Below are 11,665 nucleotides of genomic sequence, written 5' to 3' on the forward strand. Positions count from 1 at the left end.
AGGGTAACTTGCTGCATACCAAAACATATGTGGCACAGGTGTTCCCTGCGGACAAGTAGCAGCAGCACAAGGCGTACCACTGCTACTTGTCCCCAGGGAAACAAATGTCCAGACTCATCTATAAATACCCATTCTGTGCAACTCGCACACATGCTTGCCAATCCTGGAAATACATGCTTATTTGTTGCTCTATGTCTGTAAAGCAAGATAATGCTAGTTAAGTCATTAAAATGTTATGGGCCTCAATAATGTTTTTAAGAGCATTTCTTTTTTTACATTTTATTATCCCAACGGTGCTACAAGGTTAGTTATTCTGCTATGAGGTATTAAAACAAACTTCTGCCACAATTAAATATTGTAGTGTACCCCAGGACAGCAGCTACAAAAGTCATTGCTAAACAAATGCCAGAAAATAGTGCTGATGCTTTAACACTACAGTTCACTATGTGCCTAAAATCCCTCTCTACATAAGTTCCATTTGCTGTATATTGTTCAAAAAGCTTTACCAAACTTTATATGATGACCATAATGAACAAACTTTTACACAGTCCTTTGCCACAAATGTTTTCCTGACTGAATTAATAATTTCAGGGATTAAATCCTGAGCCTCCAACCTGAGCAGGTTTAGTAAAAATGCTATTAATGTGAAGAATTAATGGCAGCGAAGATTAAAAAATAGTAAATATTGCTATGTGGGACGTTTTTGTTCAGGCTGGAGAAATTCTCTATGTTTACTCACCATATGTTGAAACACTGATTTGTGGATCTTTTGGATCTTTTGCACAATATCTCCTTTATATTCAGTCCATAGTCAGTGGGGATTTCCTTCTTCTTGTGTCTCTACACCACATTTAACCATTTTGTTATCTCTGCTTGTGCCCATTTATTGTACTCTCTGAGATCTTTCATTGTATATGTGCCTTCAAGTAGCAGGTGTTGCAGAAGGTGTTGCATAGTCTGATGCTCTATGCCACAGGTGCTTGAACCAATGGTATAGTCCCAATTCTTCATTAGTCCCTTGGAGAGTCCAATTCTGGTACACAGGTGGTTGGGACATTGCCACCTTTGCCATGGTTCATCAGCACCTGGTGGTAAGGACTCAGCCACTAGAATAACATTATTTTGCTGTCAGGTATTTTTTTCATCCTCTCATTCCACATCTATAGTTATGTCTCCTTGGGTGTGGTATGAGGAGGTTGGGTGTTGGTGAGGGAGCTCCTGCATGACTTCAGTAATTTGTGTGCTGACGGGTGGTCATGCAGTGGATGTCTCATATCTTCAGTTTGTTTTGATCATTCTATCCTGCTGGGATTTTCAGAGTGGATAAACATGTATAAAAACTGAAAGGATCTGAAATTGGATTTGGACAGGCACATAAAAAAAATGTTTGTTTCTTCAAATTATTATTGATTTTAACAATCAAGCTGGACACCAAGTGTACTTTTGAGTAAGTAAATTTGGCCCAGAAATCTTACAGGAACATATTCTTGTATTGTATGCTTTCAGTTGGCTGGTAATAGCACAAGAGTAGATGTGTGGAAAAAATGAAATACAATAATGCAAAAAAAAGTCAATGGAATGCTTTCAAGCCACAGGAAAAAATTAAGTTAATTTTGTAGGAAAAGTTATTATTTTAGAGGATGTTTTCAGTTGTACTGAGGTGTTGTAGAACATAACATGTGTAGGTGCTTCGTTAAAATGCCCTCAAAGCACTACTGCATAGATCTCTTATGAATCTTTGAACTGAACCAATGAACCTTGGAATTCCCAATATCTACATGAAGTCAATTGGAATTTTGGGTGCAATATTTTGAATGGATCCTGTACTGTAGATTACCTTTTTAATAATCCCAATAAAATTTTAATTATAAATTGAACCATGGGAGTGTAAAAATGCTTCTGGAACAATTAAATGCTAATTATGTCTTGGCACTTCTTTGACTTCACAATAAATATATGAATGTTTTTTATTAAAATTCATCCCACACTTCCGCCCCTTGGGGTTCCCAGGCTAAATCATGTTTGCTAAGTTTCAGCCTACACCGATTTTTATGGCCAAGTTATAAACTCCTGAAAATATATGTTGATACAATTTTAAAAAATACCAAACATCACAAAAGGGAGTAAAACATTTAATTACATTACTTATTCATAACAAATTACAGTAGTAATTAATTAGGTTTTAATACATTAAATGCTATTGTAAAAATAATCAGCAGGCCTAAGTTTATACTTTTTTTTTTTTTTAATCTCTTGTGGTACACCCCAAACAAAGAATGGATCCTGCCACTATGCAACATAATATGGAGTGTTTTCTAACCTTCTCTTCTTTAACAAATATAGACATAACCAATCTTTGACCTGCAGACTTGTCAGTTATCTGATTTCTTCTGAAATAAACTACCATGGGAATGAGGACCTTACTTATACAGCAACTTCCATCCAGGAGATTCCCAAAGCTCACTGATGTTATAAGAATCATTTCACCACCATTTAGCTGACACCACAGAAGAAAGAAAGAAAGCAAGCTGTTTCTGAGTTAATTAATTATTCAGAAAAGAAGAAAGAAATGGCTTACATTGAAAGAAAAACAGCACACATAAATATACTGAAATACAAATGAGCCTCTTAATTACATTATATTGAGAAGCCAAAGGGAATATGAACTTTAATTATGACCTTTTCTGAATGAGGATATTATCTTAAATTACAAGGGCCTGGGACCTGATCTCCTTTCTTAGTATTTACTCAAACCCATGCTCACAAATTTCTAGGATTAGACTGTTTCAGATCTAAGAAAGAACCTTGCAGTTTGAACCCAAGATGAAAATCAAATGGATGACATCCTGAATCTGGTATAGATTGGTGGAACTTCATTGTTTGTATAGAGCTGTATTGTTTTGCATGGACTGATGATCTTACCAATATGTATGTATGTAGTGGACCATCAACTTCCATTGCCAGGTCAACTACCCTGACATCTGCTGGGAGATGCAGACAGCAAATTCCCACCATTCACACAGGTTCCTTTCCTGTGTACAGGACCTCCACCTGACACAGGAGGTACATGGTCCCGCTAGGGGGAATGCCTTACTGGACCTGGTATTGGCAACAGGAGATGACATGGTAGGGGACCGACAGATCAGCAGTCACCTCGGGGACAGTGACCACCAAAAAATAGAATTCATCATAAGGCGCAGAGTGGGTAAGGTAACTAGTAGGGTGGAAGTGCTAGACTTTAGGAAGGCTGACTTCAGTAAAATCAGGTGTTTAGTCTATGACACACTGCAGAGTAAGATATTTGGCGAGATGGGAGCCCAGGAAGTGTGGCTGTGTCTTAAGGAAACGATCCTTCAAGCACAGAGGGAGACGATCCCAATGCAGGGAAAGGGGGGAAAAGGGGCCAAGAGGCTTCCCTGGCTAACCAGAGAAATCCAGAGCAGCCTAAGGGCAAAAAGGGGGGCATATAAGCAGCAGAAACAGGGAGACATTACTAAAGAGTAATCTAATACATCCTCAGCTTGCAGTTGTAGGGAGGCAGTTAGAAAGGCCAAAGCTACCATGGAGCTGAGGATGGCATCCCAAGTTAAGGATAACAAAAAATTGTTTTTCAGATATATAGGGAGTAAAAGAAAGGCCCAGGGCGGAATAGAACCACTACTGAATGGGCAAAAGCAATTGGTGACAGACAGGGGGGACAAGGCTGAACTCCTCAATGAGTTCTTTGCTTCAGTGTTCCTAAAAGAGGGGCAAGACAACTCTCACAATGAGATTGTAGAAAGACGACAGCAGGGCACAGGACTACCAAGCGTTGACCCTGAGATATTGCAGAGTCACTTGGAAGAACTGGATGCGTTTAAGTCGGCAGGCCCAGATGAGCTCCAACCGAGGGTACCGAAGGCACTGGCTGATGTCATTGCACAGCCACTGGCAAGAATATTTGAACAACTGTTGCACACGGGCCAGGTCCTGGAGGACTGGAAAAGGGCCAATGTGGTCCCTATTTTCAAGAAGGGGAGGAACAAGGATCCAAGCAACTATAGGCCAGTCAGTCTCACCTCCATCCTTGGCGAAGTCTTTGAAAAGATTATTAAGGCTCATATATGCAAGAGCCCAGCAGGAAAAATTATGCTGAGGGGAAACCAGCATGGGTTCGTAGCAGGTAGATCATGCCTGACTAAACTAGTCTCTTTTTACGACCAGGTTACAAAACACCTGGATGCGGGAGTAGGGGTTGACATCGTCTACTTAGACTTCAGGAAGGCCTTTGATATGGTATCCCACCCCATACTGGTGAACAAGTTAAGAGGCTATGACTTGGATGACTACACAGTCCGGTGGGTGGCAAATTGGCTGGAGGGTCGCACCCAGAGAGTCGTGGTGGATAGGTCGGTATTGACCTGGAAGGACGTGGGCAGTGGGGTCCCGCAGGGCTCGGTCCTTGGACCGACACTCTTCCGTGTCTTCATCAGTGACTTGGACAAGGGAGTGACGTGTACTCTGTCCAAGTTTGTGGATGATACAAAACTGTAGGTAGAAGTGGACACGCTGGAGAGCAGGGAACAACTACAGGCAGACCTGGACAGGTTGGGCAAATGGGCAGAAAACAATAGAATGCAATTTAACAAGGAGAAATGCAAAGTACTGCACCTAGGGAGGAAAAATGTCCAGCATACCTACTGCCTAGGAAATGACCTGCTTGGTAGCACAGAAGTGGAAAGGGATCTTGGAGTCCTAGTGGACTCCAAGATGAACATGAGTTGTCAGTGTGATGAAGTCATCAGCAAAGCTAACTGCAGTTTATCATGCATCATCAGGTGCATGACAAATAGAGCCAAGGAGGTGATGCTGCCCCTCTATTGGGCACTGGTCAGACCGCAGTTGGAATACTGCATGCAGTTTTGGGCGCCGCATTTCAAGAGGGATGTGGAAAACCTGGAGAGGGTCCAGAGAAGGGCCACTCATATGGTTATGGGCTTGCAGGCCAAGCCCTACGAGGAGAGACCAGGGCACCTGGACCTCTTCAGCCTCCACAAGAGAAGATTGAGGGGCGACCTTGTGGCTGCCTATAAGTTCATCATGGGGGCACAGAAGGGAATTGGTGAGGTTTTACTCACCAAGGCGCCCCTGGGGGTCACAAGAAATAATGGCCACAAGCTAGCAGAGAGCAGATTTAGACTGGACATTAGGAGGAACTTCTTCACAGTTAGAGTGGCCAAAGTCTGGAACAGGCTCCCAAGGGAGGTGGTGCTCTCCCCTACCCTAGGGGTCTTCAAGAGGAGGTTAGATAGGCATCTGGCTGGGGTCATCTGAACCCAGCACTCTTTCCTGCCTATGCAGGGGGTCGGACTTGATGATCTATTGAGGTCTCTTCTGCCCTAACATCTATGAATCTCTTCTTGAACACTTCCAATGATGGAGATTCCACAACTTCTGTGGTGCACTTGGAACTTTAATACCAAAACTGAAGATACCTACGGGCTTTTAGCATCTCTAGGATTATGCAGCAGCTAAACAGAGGCTAGGAGGATCTCAGCTTTGGATTTGCCCACTTTAATCCAGTTGATTAAATATGTTTGTGAATGTGGGCTTTACAGCCACATCTGAATGAGAGAAAAATTTTTTAACTTTCATGGAAAAACAATTTCCAACCAAAAATATTTCAAAGGGGCTGTAGTCTGATCAAGTATATGAAATGTTTTTATAAAGATGTAACAATTTGCCAGGGGCATAAACTAGCCACCATAGCAGCTACCTTAGTTCAAACTTTGAAAATGAAACAAACTAGAATTGATACATGATACCTGATGACAAAGCTAGCACATCTTGAGAACTACATGTAGTGATACAATTTCAGACAGAAACAGGCTGTTTAGAACAGCCAGCATGAAGTGTCTCACTTTGGTAAACGTTGACAGATTATATTTTTAAAAGATGCAGATGATCCCCTAATTTATAACAAAAAGACTGAGAATTCCCACAGAACCAGAGAAAACAGTTTGGTAACTGTAGCTCAGCTGTTCTTCATCATCAAATGAAAAAGCATGGAGAGGAAATGAAGGCATGCAGTCCAACCTTGTGTCTTGTTTGACAGGACAGTTTGAAGAGAGAGAGAGAATGAGGTGGAGCTAGAAAAAAGCAACACAAGACAGACATCCAATGGCACAGAATTTCAATGAACAACATGCAGGGACCATAAGGTGGCAAAGATTTATGACTTCACACATTCAGAGTTATTAGAAGAGAACATACCAAAATGATGGCTGGGGGATCAATATCTACAAATAATGCACAGTGTGACACTTCTGTACTGTAGTCCTTGCTCTAGTGATCATTAGCCAGGCTCCATCTTTTGTGGAAAGGAGGAACAAGGACATAAGGAACACTTTCATCACATTTTTATAGAAACTTCATAACCAAAGTTTCAATTAAATAATTTAGAGGCTGGGACATATGACTCAAGAGGAAGTAAAGAAGATCCCTGAATAATTGTATGTTTTTGAAAACATACACTAGTCAATGTATCCTGCTGCACTGAATAGAAAAAAAATCAAGTATTCACCAGAAGTATCTATAAACTCTCAAAGAGATACTCAGTAGTATTGAAAGATGCTGTGAACTTTGTTAAAAACAGAAAAATCCCTCTGGAAAGTGTACTTATGTTGGAGCACTTAATGACTACTCTCCTTCTTTCTAAGAAAATACGTCTGGTATTTATATTTATTACCTTACAGACTCAAAGCAGTGATGGACTTGAACATCAAGTGCAAAAGATCTAAAATGCATAATATGTAAATGTGGGATTGAATAATGTACTGAAATATGTAGAGAAGGTGCCTGGGGGATCCATAGCTCAGCATATCACTCAGCCCCTGACACCTTGTAATAAAAGTTAATAACCCAAGTTATCTAATTAGCCTCCTGTCTAATACTTGGTACTCTTATCCTTTTGGTTTTTTATTTCAACACTGAAACAAACTTACTCATTAACATTTCAAATGGGACTTTGAAATAAAATGTTTAAAAGTACAAAAAAACACCCACCTGCATTCCAGACAAGAGCAGCTTCACGATCCATCTGCATAGCACCATATGTTTGATGGCTGTTTCAGGGTAAGCTAGGCAAGGATTTGAGACTATCCACAGCATGTTCTAAAAGTTATGCTTCCTCCTTTATGTGATCTCCTTCATCCTATGTCTGCAAAGGTTAAAGCTGATGAGTCAAAGCATCATCCAATCCTGCCCTGGTATATTTCAACTATTGTCTTCAAATAGCAAACATGCACCCAATATTTTAAGGTACTTAATTGGCTATTGCAAATGTCTGGCAATTCATTAAATCAAATTGTTTAATACTCTCCTATATCTAAACAGATAAAAGAAATGCACAAAAGTGTTATGATTAAATCAAGCATCACTCACTTCAGGCTCTAACTCTGCAAAGTTTATCACATACATAAATTCACACCCTGGAATGTGATGTAGTCTTAGTAGGACTGAAGCCTTGCAATCATTTTCAGAAACAAACTCAAACATTAGATGAAATTCACTCAAAAGTTGGGAAACAATATGTCCAAATTAACCTAGGTTGCAAGTGAACATGAAACAAGGTTTCAGAAAACCCAAAGAAGTTTTTTAAAAACTTGATGGTTTCAAATTCATTTTAGTTCATAAAACACACTGGACAAGTACAGACATTACATTTTTACCTGCAAGTGATAAGTAACCTGGAAACCAGTCTATACCTGTAACAGAATTTTGGCGCACAAAATCAGTCTATACCCGTAACAGAACAGAAGTTCAGCATACACAGACTGATTTAAAAATGGCAGAACCTGGTCTAAGATTTGCACCCCCACCCCTCTCCCCTCCCCACCAAAGGGTGCATGTGCATTCTGTTCCCTACCAATCTAAACTACAACACTTACAGAAAACTGCCTAACTTGGATCAATTCCATCTAGGGCTTTTTGAATGTCTGTTCCTAGCCATTGTGAAAGGCAGTTGTGAACACAGCTAACACAAACAAAGCTAATAATTTTCCTGCGAGTTTTAGGCTCTTTCTTTTGTATTGACTGTCAGTTGGGGCTTTTTTTAGTTCCAATAGCCACAGTTGTGCCTTGAACCCATAAACAATTTGCAAGTGTTATGGCTAAAATTACTATATTTCTCACTCTGTTTCCAAGCCTGTAGCATGTTGTGCACATGTTCAGAAAAAGGGGCACCAAAATTGTCCCCCACCTCCGTGAACTTCATGTCACAGCAGCAAGAGCAGCTCCATGGTGTTGCTCTTGCAGCAGCCAGTACATGGATACTCAGGCACTGCTGTGTTAAGAGAAAAACCCAGGGTAGGTAGAGTATGTAGTGGTGGTGGTGCTGGTGGCGGCAGCAGCAACAGCAGTGCAGCCTGGACTGTTTGAGAGTTCCTGGTATGGGTAAGACTCCTGCAGACCCTTCTCTCCTACAGGGTTTTCCCAGGCTGCAAACCCTACTTGTTTTGCCTCTTTAATACTAACGATCCACTACAATACAATTAAAACCTTGTTCCTACTGGATCTATTAATACTTTTACAAACTCATGCTGCATAGATACAATATAAAAAACTGAAGATAATGTTAATTCTTGTTTAGCAGCCTAACAACAACCCTAAACAATTAAATTTAATACAATAGGACACACCAGACAGAATAAATAGTGTTTACTAACCATGTCTTTTCAAGATGTTGCTAACAAGCTACAGCTGTGGCTGTTGGAGAAGAAATAGTTTAAATATATATATATTTGGTGCACAACAGAGACTAAAACCATGTGCTCGTGTTTATCTAGATATATGTAATTTTGCAAAAAGTTTATAATATAAAATCTTTCTTGTGAAGGATTTTATGCTGAATAAATATCAACCAAGTACATACTGTTCTGAGGTGAGTTAGCATGAAGTTTAAGCTAGGGTACAGGATTTTGATTTGAAGGTAAATCCAATTTAGTCATCACTCTGATTCTGAGCTTTATATTATTTATAAGAGTTGGCAATACTATACTACTTCAGTTATTTTCCTGGAATTTCGGTCCTAAACAGCAGGAAATTTCATAATACCAACTGATCTTCAAAGATCTCCATTACTTTGAAAACTGCAAGACAGACAGGTTTGCTAGGTTTTGGTTACATTTGAATAAAAAAAGGGCAGGTTTAGATCTGGAAACTTGATGTTACACTCTGTACCTGACCGAGGGTGGACTAGGCACTTAGAGCCTCTCTACCTGGGGTGGGTCTTCCTCCTGCTTACCTGCTACGTCTTGATGGTATAAGAAAGTTCAGAGGTGGGAGGAGTCATCAGCAGGGACAGCCAGAAGAAGAGATGCAGGGTGGTTGTGGGACAACAGGAAAACTGAGTACCTGGGAACAGGTCCCCAGGGGCCACTGAGCAAAAGCACTGCTGATGGAGCCAGCCACAAGGAGTCTGTCCCATTGTTGCTGGTCCCTGTATCATCATAGTATAGTATAGTCCCTACCTGGACTCCAACCCTTCCACTGAGTTTCTTTCTCCTGCTGTCAGTGTGTGTGTGTGTGTGTGTGTGTGTGTATAATGTCATTGTGTGTATGATATACAAAGTAGTCTAATTTTGGGGGTGTATAGTATATGTGCTTAAATTGGTGATAGGTATGCATGTGCCTAGGCTAGTTTGGATGTGTATGTGCCTGAGTTGGGGGGGTGTGGGGGTGTGTGTGTGTGTGTGTGTGTGTGTGTGTGTGTGTGTGTGTGTGTACCTAATTGATTTGTGTGTTTGTATATGTGCAATTGTGTCACACCCTCCTGTCTAACAGCACAATATTGAGATCCTGAGAGCTGGCCTAACCCCACAGGGCAACACCAGCACAGCAACCACTGCAGAAGCACAATCTTCAGGACCCACAACCAGCCCTCCTTTCACTTCTGCTGATGAGGCATTGTAACAGGTGCCCACTTTGGGCCGATCTAAATATGGCCCGCACACCTGTTCCTGGGCCAACCGTCCACCTTCTCACCTGCGATGCCTTGTTGTTAATTGATTAATTGATGTTAATTAATGGGAGGCTGTCCTTTTTTTGCCCCAATGCCAAGGGGTGCTATCTGTGACTCAGTTTCCTCCCCTACACCGCAGCCCATGCCTTGCCGATGGTACCACCATTGTTGTCCGGACCTTGTTGTAATCTGGCCCCCTCATCCTCACCGGGCTCTCTCTGGCCCTGCTGCCCCTCTCTCTGAGGCTTCTCAATGCTGCCCCCCTCACTGGGCTGGGGTTGGTGCACCCCAAATGCTGTGCCCTCACTTGTGCTGGGGTCCCCACACTTCCATGAGTCCTCTTCTGAGTCCTCCTCCATCCCCATATAGCCTCTCCCAAGCCATCAGTAACAAACAGCAAAACAAAACACAAGCCCCTGGGCTATAACATAAAATCTAAGCCATCTGGCTCCAACCTCATCTCGCCACACCCGAGTTGCTTCTGCTGTCCCAAAATCTCAGGCCATACCTGCAGTATGGCCCCTTCTCTTTGGCTCATTCCAACAGGGCTCCTTCCCCCTTGGCTGCCAGCAGGGAACTCCCTCCTGGCCTCTGGTTTATATAGGAGCCAGGCCCTGCCCTTCCAGTCAGCTGACCAGGCAGGTGTGAGTCACTAGCTCCCTCCAGTTACCCTAGCAACCGGCACCTGTGTAGTTACTCTGGCTCTACAAGTAGCAGGCACCTTAGTGCCCTGCTACAGGCATGCACCCAATGAGGATGCCATGCAGCTCAGGAAGGTATGGCTCATCCCCACTCCATGCATGGGTGACAGGAACCCAGGCCCTGGGGGAAATGTGGAGCCCTGGGGAAAGGGAGGGGGGGAAGGAAGGGAAATCAGGCAACCCACAGCTACTGTAGGCCATCCCCACAATCACAGACTTCTGTCAGGATGTTGTGGCTGAGAAGCCCATAAAGGGATTGGTGGGGGGGACAGGGATAGTATCCCATACCTTGGCCACGGTGCAGGGCCTGATGTTGCTAGGTGTTCAAGAGCTCTCTGTCCTTCAGCACTGGGTAGAACATCCCCCTTACACCTGTCCCTCACACCCCAACCCTTCCTCCAATCCTGGAGTGCAGCTAAGGCACCAGGCCCCACACCGCACAATTGCCCTCTGGCCTTGGGTGGTGACCAGCCCATCTCCCATTCTATGGGAACATTAATCTGCCTCATTCACACTTCTTTCCTCTATTTTTAAGGGCTATGCTCAGCTTCTGGGACAAGTGGAGCCGCCTCACAGCTCCCCAGAACACTGGTGCTGAAACAGCACTCTCCTCCTCCTTGCACTCAGGGAAAGGCAGTAACACAGTTTTTTAAGCCTTGCAGGCAAAGTGTAAAAAATAGGACAGCCCCTGCCTTCTCCAGGGATGGTCTGAGTTCCTGCAGAACTCAGGGTCCCCAGACCCTCTCTGGGAATGGAGCAGGTGCCCATCACAGTGCCTGCAGAGGGATTCATCTCCTGCATCCCAGGCAACCTGTCCCAGCACTACCACAGGGCCCATCTGCCCATCTGCAGCACAACCAGAAGAGCAGACCCTGCTCTTCTCCCTGAGTCACCCCCTCCTAGCTTGGGTCCTGCTGCAGGAGAATGGCACAGCCTTGGTGGGTTTAGGCACACCTCTAGGCTC

General features: G+C 43.0%; 1 long non-coding RNA gene across 2 annotated transcripts; it reads right to left on the reverse strand.

The window, feature by feature from the left end:
• Positions 1-290: 290 nt before the first annotated feature.
• Positions 291-10,564, reverse strand: LOC132250673 (uncharacterized). 2 transcript variants are annotated; one of them, XR_009462280.1, is made up of 3 exons: positions 10,509-10,564; positions 7,045-7,198; positions 291-1,305 (listed from the first exon to the last, which is right to left on the reverse strand). It is a non-coding gene; the product is annotated as an uncharacterized LOC132250673 (long non-coding RNA). The 2 variants fall into 2 exon arrangements; XR_009462279.1 differs by having other exon boundaries at positions 291-1,350.
• Between the last annotated feature and the right edge of the window lie 1,101 nt (positions 10,565-11,665).

The sequence above is a fragment of the Alligator mississippiensis genome, chromosome 5 (genome assembly GCF_030867095.1).
Source record: "Alligator mississippiensis isolate rAllMis1 chromosome 5, rAllMis1, whole genome shotgun sequence".
Taxonomy (NCBI): domain Eukaryota; kingdom Metazoa; phylum Chordata; order Crocodylia; family Alligatoridae; genus Alligator; species Alligator mississippiensis.